This window comes from Pteropus vampyrus, unplaced genomic scaffold (genome assembly GCF_000151845.1).
Source record: "Pteropus vampyrus isolate Shadow unplaced genomic scaffold, Pvam_2.0 Scaffold317, whole genome shotgun sequence".
Lineage (NCBI taxonomy): Eukaryota > Metazoa > Chordata > Mammalia > Chiroptera > Pteropodidae > Pteropus > Pteropus vampyrus.
In genome coordinates this window covers 756,894-765,789 of record NW_011889098.1, presented here as the reverse complement: position 1 = coordinate 765,789, position 8,896 = coordinate 756,894, and the positions used below count along the sequence as shown (strand labels likewise).

At 43.5% G+C, this 8,896-nt stretch overlaps 1 long non-coding RNA gene across 1 annotated transcript in view; it reads right to left on the bottom strand.

The window, feature by feature from the left end:
• Positions 1–8,896, bottom strand: part of LOC111730491 — a 21,260-nt gene that overhangs the window by 9,954 nt on the left and 2,410 nt on the right. The window contains exons 2-6 of the long non-coding RNA XR_002776714.1: positions 6,377–7,517; positions 5,261–5,921; positions 4,370–4,810; positions 3,757–3,902; positions 3,385–3,641 (exon numbers count right to left, since the gene is read on the bottom strand). This is a non-coding gene — a long non-coding RNA (uncharacterized LOC111730491). The remainder of the gene's footprint in view (positions 1–3,384; positions 3,642–3,756; positions 3,903–4,369; positions 4,811–5,260; positions 5,922–6,376; positions 7,518–8,896) is intronic.

Below are 8,896 nucleotides of genomic sequence, written 5' to 3'. Positions count from 1 at the left end.
AAATTCAGATCAATCTTATCTTCGTAGCGGCAAATCATTATGCTAACTCTCATACTTCTATTTACCTTTATTATACATTGACACTTAATCCAAGAAACTCTGGAAAATATCCAGACCTGCCCATCTCCCCCCAAAAACCAAAGATTTTTTCTCTTTAATAAAGATTGAGAAAAAAATCGGATTTGGGTTCACATACTATGTTATGACCCCTAAAAGCATCTTGATCTTTGCATACTCCTCGCAAAAGAATCACACCCTGAACTTCATCTTAGAAGAGTAGGTCAGAATTTTATTATAAGTTTGAACACTTTGGATTCTTTGTTACTAAATGAACTGTAAGATAGAAGAAGAAAAATTCTGTAGAATCTGGCTGGAGAAAATAAAGAATTCAAAACTGATGGTTTGGATTAATTTATTACATTGGGAAGCTTAATTTCATGTTATTTTTATCATTCTCCAGCACTAATTAGTCCAATGGAACTCTATTAAGACTTTAGGGTGTTATTTTTATCTAAGAAGTATAGAAACAAGAAATAGGGAAAATGTTAATTTATGGCAAAAAAGTGTATCTTTTCACCTATATCTCTGCTGGGGTTTGCTGAATCCTCGATAAGTTTATCTCAGACAGGTTTAGCTAACATACCGCAGTAGAGAATTTCGTGATTCTGGCCTGATTGGCTATTGGTAATGTTATCAGTCTCATTACAGAACCAGGAAGCTTTTTTTAGAGGAGAAAACAATAGGATGATCAGACCCCTCATTTTACATTGTTACTTGTCCGAGGTCATGAAACAGTTTAGCAGCCAAACCAAGCCTAGAACGGGGCGTTCCCGACTTCTGCCCTGTGTTTAGCTACATTGCAGTTTGTGCCTCTCTCGTTTCTGCCTTTTTACAGACAAAAATGAAGGTTAGGAGTGTCCATCAAAAACCAGATGTTTCTTCTCCATTTCTTCTGTTTAACCAGACTCAAAGGCTCCTCTGAATCTAGAAAACTACATCTTTCCTCTTTTAGCTACACCGTAATTATTTGTTTTCTAAGCAATGTCCAAGCTCAGATATGACCTGCGACACAACTGGATCGGAAGCAGGTGGTAAGTGAAGACTTAAAATCTAGCAGTCAGTGCCTTATACATCATTTCTAATTGAAAGAAATCACGGCCACATATGTAAAAACGAAAGAAGAAAAAGAATATCATCGACAGGGAGTTTACAATAAAAATAGAACTTAAGCTTCTCTCCGCCTAATGCCATTTTCAATACACCTCAGTAAACCAAGTCTGCGCCCATGTTAACGAGTTAAGATTAGCGACAGTGGGGTGCTAATCGATTATTAACGGAAAAGTCAGACGAGGTTAGGCTGAGCTCTAACACGCATCCTTTTATCTAGAAGCAAAATGACTACAGGTCCAATCGCTTTTTGCTGCATTTCTGCCACTCGGAGGCTTCTGGCATAGAGGAACAAGTACTGAACATGCAGGAAAATCATATTCTAATTCAAGCACTACCATTAATTCGAGCTCGACCAGGAATATGAATGAATGAATTGATTCAGTTCACCTCAGGCACGTGGTCAATGGGTTATAACAGCACTGATATCGGAGTCATAGTATGGGCAAGATCCAGACTCTGAACTTGAACTCGGGTCTTTGACTCCCCATGAAGTGGTCTTTCTACTGCTGAACACTGTGGGTTTTGATTATGATGGTCAGAAGCCGCCTCTGACTTCTCTGGGGGAAAGATTACTCTTTTGAAGGCAGTATAGTGGTGTATTTTATGTGTTCTTTCTTAAACAAGTAATAATGTGGGCTTTTTATTTTACTCTTTTGGCTCAAAGGGTCCTAAGAAGATATAAAATTCATGCTGAATATATGAAAAGTTGTTTTTAAAGAAGTGTCCTTTGGAACATAGTCTAACAATATATTTTAAATATGTTTAGTTTATATTTTTAAACAGCAGACTGATGTTTGAGCCAGTTAACACTTGAGGAAGGCACAAGTCCAGATCCCCTTAGCAAGAGAACATTTTTTAAACTGGATCGGGGAAGGGGTGGCAGTACAGTACTGCTGGCCAGCTCACTCCCAAGAAATGAACAACCGTGAGACAAACAGGCAAAGCTGAAACGCTCAGACGATACAAAGAACAGAAACTTTAGTTTCCAAGGGCAGCTTGGGGGAGAGGTGTTCAATGGTTCAGAAAAAGTTAGGGGTGCAGGAAGGGGCAACTGAAGGAGGGTCGAGGAGGAAGGACCCTCTCCGCCACGAGAAATGGCAGTGAGCGAGAAGGAGGTAGCTACCCCTGTGGAACTGCCCATGGCGGGGCTCTGGAATCCGGGCAGCCACATTCCACTGTAGGTGGGTCGTTTTGCAGAGCCACCACGCAGCCCCTTCCCCGTCCACCTCTAAGCCTTTAAAACACTGCCACCTGGTGTGGTCTTACTTTGGAGATCAAGAGGTGCTCTGTCACCACTTTGGGGTGTGATATGGGAGCTCTGGACGGAGGCAGATGGGGTCTTACAGCTTAGTGACGAGAGACTAGAGTTTCCCCCAGCCGACTGGCAGAAACGAGGGGCCTCCGTGGATCTGGGCTCACGTAGAGGCGGGAAAGAGGAACTGAACCCCAGAAGAGGAGGAGTGAACAGAAATAGAGTCCGGTAGAACTTCAGACCGAGCCTGGCTGTTTTCTACAACGCTCTCACACGCGGGTCTGCTCTTTGAGGGAGCACTTAGCGTCCGGCGGTTCATGCGAGTTTTGAAATGCATGTCCTACTTGGGGACCAGCCCTACCTTCTTTACTGTGACCGGAACATGCTTCTTCTTCAGTAGTTCTGTCCAGGGGTTTAGATTAAGTTATTCTGTGTTTCAGAGGGCTTGTCCAATTGATAATTGGCTTCTACATCTAATTACACATTTTAGTATTATAAGTAATCCAGGTTACTTGAAGAAGGATTGGGGAAAAAAAAATAAGTCGAAAGAAAAAAAAAATCCCTCAATATTACCACATTTTAATAATTCGTAAGTTATTGTTTATTTCAATTACCTACTAAAAATTACCTGTACTAATCAAGGGGCGGGTGACTTGGTTAGTATATTTCTAGATATGTTAGGATTTTACACTCCAAACTTTAAATTTTTGCTATTTGGAAATAGTTCCAAAGCATATTGTATAGTTGAGCGCCTTTATAAAAACATAGAAATACATAATGTAGTCTTTTTTTTTTTGACGTTACAGGATTTTACGTTAATTTTTTAAAATCGAGTATTTATTCAGCATTTTTCCGATGGCCTCTCATTCACCTCACTGATGAGGAAGGAGTCTGCCATTCTAAATAGCGTGACACCTGACACTGGACGGAAGAGATGACAGTAGTTTATTAGTCGTACATACCACAGTCTGGGGACGGAGGGTGCCACAGGACAGGCAGGGTCCCACGTGGGGCTCAGGGAGCCAGGCTTTGTAGCAACGAGAATAGGAAGTGCCTCCTGGTTCCCACAGGAGGATGTGACTGATTCTTTGAATAACTTTGCAGCTGGTGGGGAGGTTGAACCCATGAGGTTGAGGACCCGGTGGGGTGCAGCTGATCTGGCTGACAGGGAGCTAGTCAGAGGGGCGGGGCGGCCTTTCTCTCTGGGTGGGCGGCATATCTGGCAAGAGGAGAGAACTCGCAATGAGGCCTTTGGGACTCTGTGAGACTCGAAGATGACGAGGCAGCCCATGACATTTTAGGCCTTACAATGGATGCAGCGGCTATGTGCTTACCAGAAGGAGTAAGGTTGTTTTTGAAGAGATAGCAGTCAAGGTTGAGAGCCACACTCACGACCAAACAATCACATTGCATTGTAGCGAACTCTAGTGGAAGCAGCGATACATTGATTGGAAGCGTAGAGGAAGGACGGGCCAATGGCCTGAGACGGTTGGAAAAGGCATCATATGAAACACCAATTATTTTACTCGGTTGTCACTATATAATCTGACAAAGGACTGGGAAGCGTAGCTTATCACCTCCCTGCAGGTAGTGACTGTCCCTCGGGATGCTAATGCTCCCAAGCTGATGTGTTCCTCATGACACACGAATACCCACACGGCGGCCACCGAGTCAGAGGATCCATATTTTCCCCATCCCTTACCAGACGTGACAAGTACCCTGCGTCTGTGCCTTCAAGGCAGAAGACGCAGCTATTTACCCATCTCTCCCTGGGAAAAAGAAACCAGAACCCCAAACCGGAAACGGAACAGTTGTCCCCTCTGCCTGTCTCCACACCCCCTCCCTGTCTCCCTCTCCCTCCCTCCTCTTCCCTGCCCTGCTCCCTCCTTCCCTCCTCCTGCCTCCTCCTTCTCCCTCTCTCTCCTCCACCTCGACCCTGCCCTGTACCTCGCCCATCGCCCCTTCCGGTGTCCACCTGCCCACGTGTGGACGCTGTGTGCTGCTCTTACGGCTGTTTTTGCTTTTGCATCTTCTGCTTCTCGTCACCTCACTCATGCTCTTGGGCTTTTAACACACCGAGTCGTTGATCTCTCAAAGACAGAACTGGCCAAAGAGCCTTCTCTTTCCAGCCACGCGGTCACTCCAGTTGGCAAGTCAGCCCAGCCCGGCGTTTCCAGGACGGGCCCCGGCAGCTCCACTCAGCGCCAAGTGCTGAGAATCCGCTCCCCTCTTTTCTCCGTGACCGGTTTGGACAGACCCGCTGCTGCCGGCATTCTAGCTGTGACGTGGCATCTATATGTAATAAGGAGCGTTTAAGCCCGCCCACTCCCAGTTTGCGATGGTTCCTGTTGGGGTCTCCGACGAGGCGCTTTTCTCTACCAGTTGCACCTGAACAGATTGAGGAGGAACGTGGCAGATGGAGGCCAAAATATCACGGTTATTACTGATAAAGGCTGTCGCGGAGAAGAGGGTGGGCTGGCTAACCGAGCCCCTGAGCTGGCGGACACGTGGCCTAGAGCAGCTCCCCACCCTTCCTTCCCCACCAGCACGGCAGTGACAGAGGACCTCCGCCCCATAACGGGGAGTCACCAGCGAGAGAGGAGCAGCGACAGGCAAACACACAGGGCACTCCTCCTGGGGTCTCCAGCTGCCCCAAGTGCTCGGATGAGTGGACAGGTGCATTCGAGACACATTTCTCTGGAGGAAAACCAGAGAGCTGGAGAAGAAGCATGTCCGCTCTGCCATTTCATAGTAGCTATGATATGAAATTATTTACTTCAGAAAAATCAATGTTTGTTAAGTCCCAGTTAGTATTATAATACCAAATCGAGTGCTTACGTTTTGGCTTTCTTCTGTTAGATCATTGTCTTACTCATTTGATCCTTACAATGCATCTTATTTTGATGAGGAGGGGTTTAGGATTTTAAAGTACTGTAGAAACAGATCTTTGCAAATTCTCTGATGTGTTATGACCGATTGGTGGCAAATATTATCATCCACAAAAAATAATTCGTATCTCTTTCTATAGAACTTATTATACTCATTTTTCTACATATCCTGGGGAAATTTTTAAAAAACAGAACACACAGTCGTAACATTGAAAAGCCTGAGATGACTTGATCCAGGAAGAAAAAAGAAGGATTTGAAAGCAAAAGCATGACACTGATCCAGTATTAAATATAATTATGTACGGCTTTAGAAATCATGCTGGGTCATGTAGAAAATATATATACATAATGTATTATGGACATTTTCCATTTTGATGGTTTACTGTGAAATATTTGCTATGTTAAATGTGATTTAACACTTTACCTTTTTCTTCTTATGAATAATTAATTGATCGAAAATTTGTGCTACATTAATTCATAAAATAATAATATGGAGAAATTATAGAGCACTTTATATTTCCAAAGTAATGCTCGAATTTTAAATGAATAATGCAGACAGCACTCCTGGGAGCAGACTGCGGACTGTGTACACCTTCTTTCCATGAGAGTTCCTGGGGAATATAGCATACGAATCACTATGTTTAGAAACTATGCATAACTAGACATATACGATTTCTACAAGGAAGAGGTGTCCTGCATCTATCAAACACATGAAAGAAAGTACAAAGAAAAAGAAACAGGTGACTCTATTATAATAGCACGCCAGAATAGCTATGGCACAGTAATAGGATACTGGGATGGCCTTGTTTAAAAATGGAAGAATACAAGGTCTTGCTCAGAGACTACTCGAATTGGAGTCCAGGAAACCTGAGATGTCACTTGTCCCACGACATTTCCCCCTACCCCCCCCCCCCCCCCCCCCCCCCCCGCCGATAAGAGATGGACACGATGCTGTAAAATATCGCAATATCCATTTAAATTTGTCTTCAAAAGGGATTCATGAAGGGAATGGGTAGTTTAGAAGTGAAGGAATGAAAGGGAAAAATGGCAGAAAGGAGAAACTCACCATGATCTCAAATCGTTTATTTTATGGCCGTCTCTGCTGACGACTGTGGTTAGGTTTTCAGTTAGCGGAGCGCTTCTCGGGGCATCTCACAGCATCTGTTGAGGAACAAGCGATATATTCCAACGGGGAACTGAGGCAGTGAAAGCGACCTCTCTCCCCCAGCTGTGTTACCGGCCTCTCCTGTTACCCCCTCTTTGGCACCTGACACCTCCTACGGTCTCTCTTTAGCTGGTCTGTATTCAAGGGGACCCTTCTAATATCAGGATATTTGATAAATGCTGAGAATTTCTGTCCTTTTTCAATTTCTCAGAGTGAAGACTTTAAGGAGAGGAATCTGGTCAACTATTTTCCTAGCTATTTCTGTTTCTATTGCCAGATTTTCGAGAGGGTCCATCTTCTCTAATACACACTGCGGACAAGCAATGCCTGCAACAGCCACTCTTTGCTGGAGAATTCTCTCTTGGCACTATTCTGTCCTTGCTGTGCTCTGTTTAGTGCCTCTGTGTTCTGTCTAATCCACTTTACTGTGGTGCTGGCTCCTGGACTCAAGAGAACAGTTAGTTCGAATAGTCTCGAAGGCATGTATTTGTTGCTAATAACAGTGGCTTAAATGGCTAAGATTATTGCTCTCACCCAAGAGATGTCTGAAGATAATACAGCAGCCTAACGAAGACACCAAGGATCCCGTCTCTCGTCACCGCTTTGCACCGTCATTCTTAGTGGGGTGGCTTTTGTCCTCATCCACGTCCCCCCCATGATTGAAAGAGGGCTTCTGTGCTTCCAGATACTGTGACATCCACTTTCTATTTAGGCTGGAGGAAAGAGGAAGTGGATGCGATGGTGCCAGCACTGTCACGTGGTGACTCGAACTTCAAGCGAGGCCAGGAAATGGAGGCTTTTAGCTCACACTGTCTATTGGAAAGAAGGACATGGAAGAAGAGGGTTGGGCATGGACCTTGTATCCGCCAGTCATGATGTTTGCCGCAAATGTGAACGGAAGAAGTCCCTTTCCAACTTCTCTTCGATGGTCAGAGTGATCGATCCCACGGTGTTTCCTATATGGCACCCTCAGGCTCCCTCCCTAATTTCACATAGCATACCCCATTTGTTTAAAAATTAAATACCCACTCTGTAGGCTGCCCTAGAACAAGGATAATAATCACAATGTTATTGATTTGTTCATTAATTACCTCAGTGAATGTTCAATTATTGAGTATCTACCTCCTGTTGCTGAGCACTGGGATACAATGTTAACAAATGTTTATTTCCTGTCATTGAACCATATGTCCTATCTGCACAGTGCTTTATCAATTAAGAATGCTTTTAGATGCTAAAAGCAGAACATTCAAATAAAAGTGACTTAAATCATATTAACACGCTATACTTCACTTTTAAAGATGCAAAAGGAGGTGTGTAGCTCCATAGTATCATGGTGCCGGAATTATGTTTCTGCGACTCCCCTCATAGTTACAAGGAGGCTGCCACAGTTCCGAACATCTCATCCTTCAAGAATGTGCCTAAAGGCAGCCAGCATAGTGAGAGGACTGTCTCTCATGCCTCCTCCTTTTATCAGAGATTGCGATCTTCCCTAGAGGATTTCTCAGCAGACTCATTGGCTCGAATAAAGTCACGTGACACCACTAGCTGTAAGTGGGGTTAGAAAGGTGAAAAGGGAGAGTGAGTTGGGAATTAATATTGGGTAGCCAACCAAAAATGTTGTCCTAGGTGCTTTACAGCTTCCCACACACTTCTACAGTCACGATCTCATCTTATGACTCTATGGGACTATGTCCCAAGTATACAGAAACTGAGACCTTGAGTGAGAGCTATAAATGGTATCTGCTGTGTGGGGACTTCTGGCTGGAAAGCAATTTAAAGATCCTTTGAAGGTACAAATTTAAGGCAAGGATTTTAAAGATATACTGCACTTAGCCTGTAAAGTATGATTGTAAGAGTCCAAGGAGTAATTCAGAAGAGTTTATAGTTGAGGAAGATAATTATACGGTAGAAAGGGAAGAGCAGTAAGGAAGGACGCATTCTAGGCTGGGCTCGGGTAAGACGTGGGAAGGATTCTGAAACCCTGCTTCATTATCTGTAAAATTACACACTTGAATAAAGTTAGAACTCCCCAAACTGTTTCTCGAATATGAAAGTACCTATCTAATCATGACCCTAGAAGTCATCAGATAGAAGAACATTGCAAATCTTCTATTCCAATCTCTTTTTACAAACGAGATAATTTAGGCTCGGAAGGTCACCATTTGTCCAATTCACTCACCTAAGTTAGAAATTTCAGTCCTAGTATATAACACACTATGATTTTACAAGTAACTGATATTCTATCTCGATAGATTTAAAAAATCAGCTTCCTCCTCTACCTTCTTTTCTCACCTTAGGCAGAATTTCTGCAATAACATTTACTCTGTTTAACAGAATGCAGATAATAAGATTTTTAAAGACTACTTTTTAGCTATAATATCGCAGGCAGATAACTTAACTTCTCTGTAAAATAATAATTGC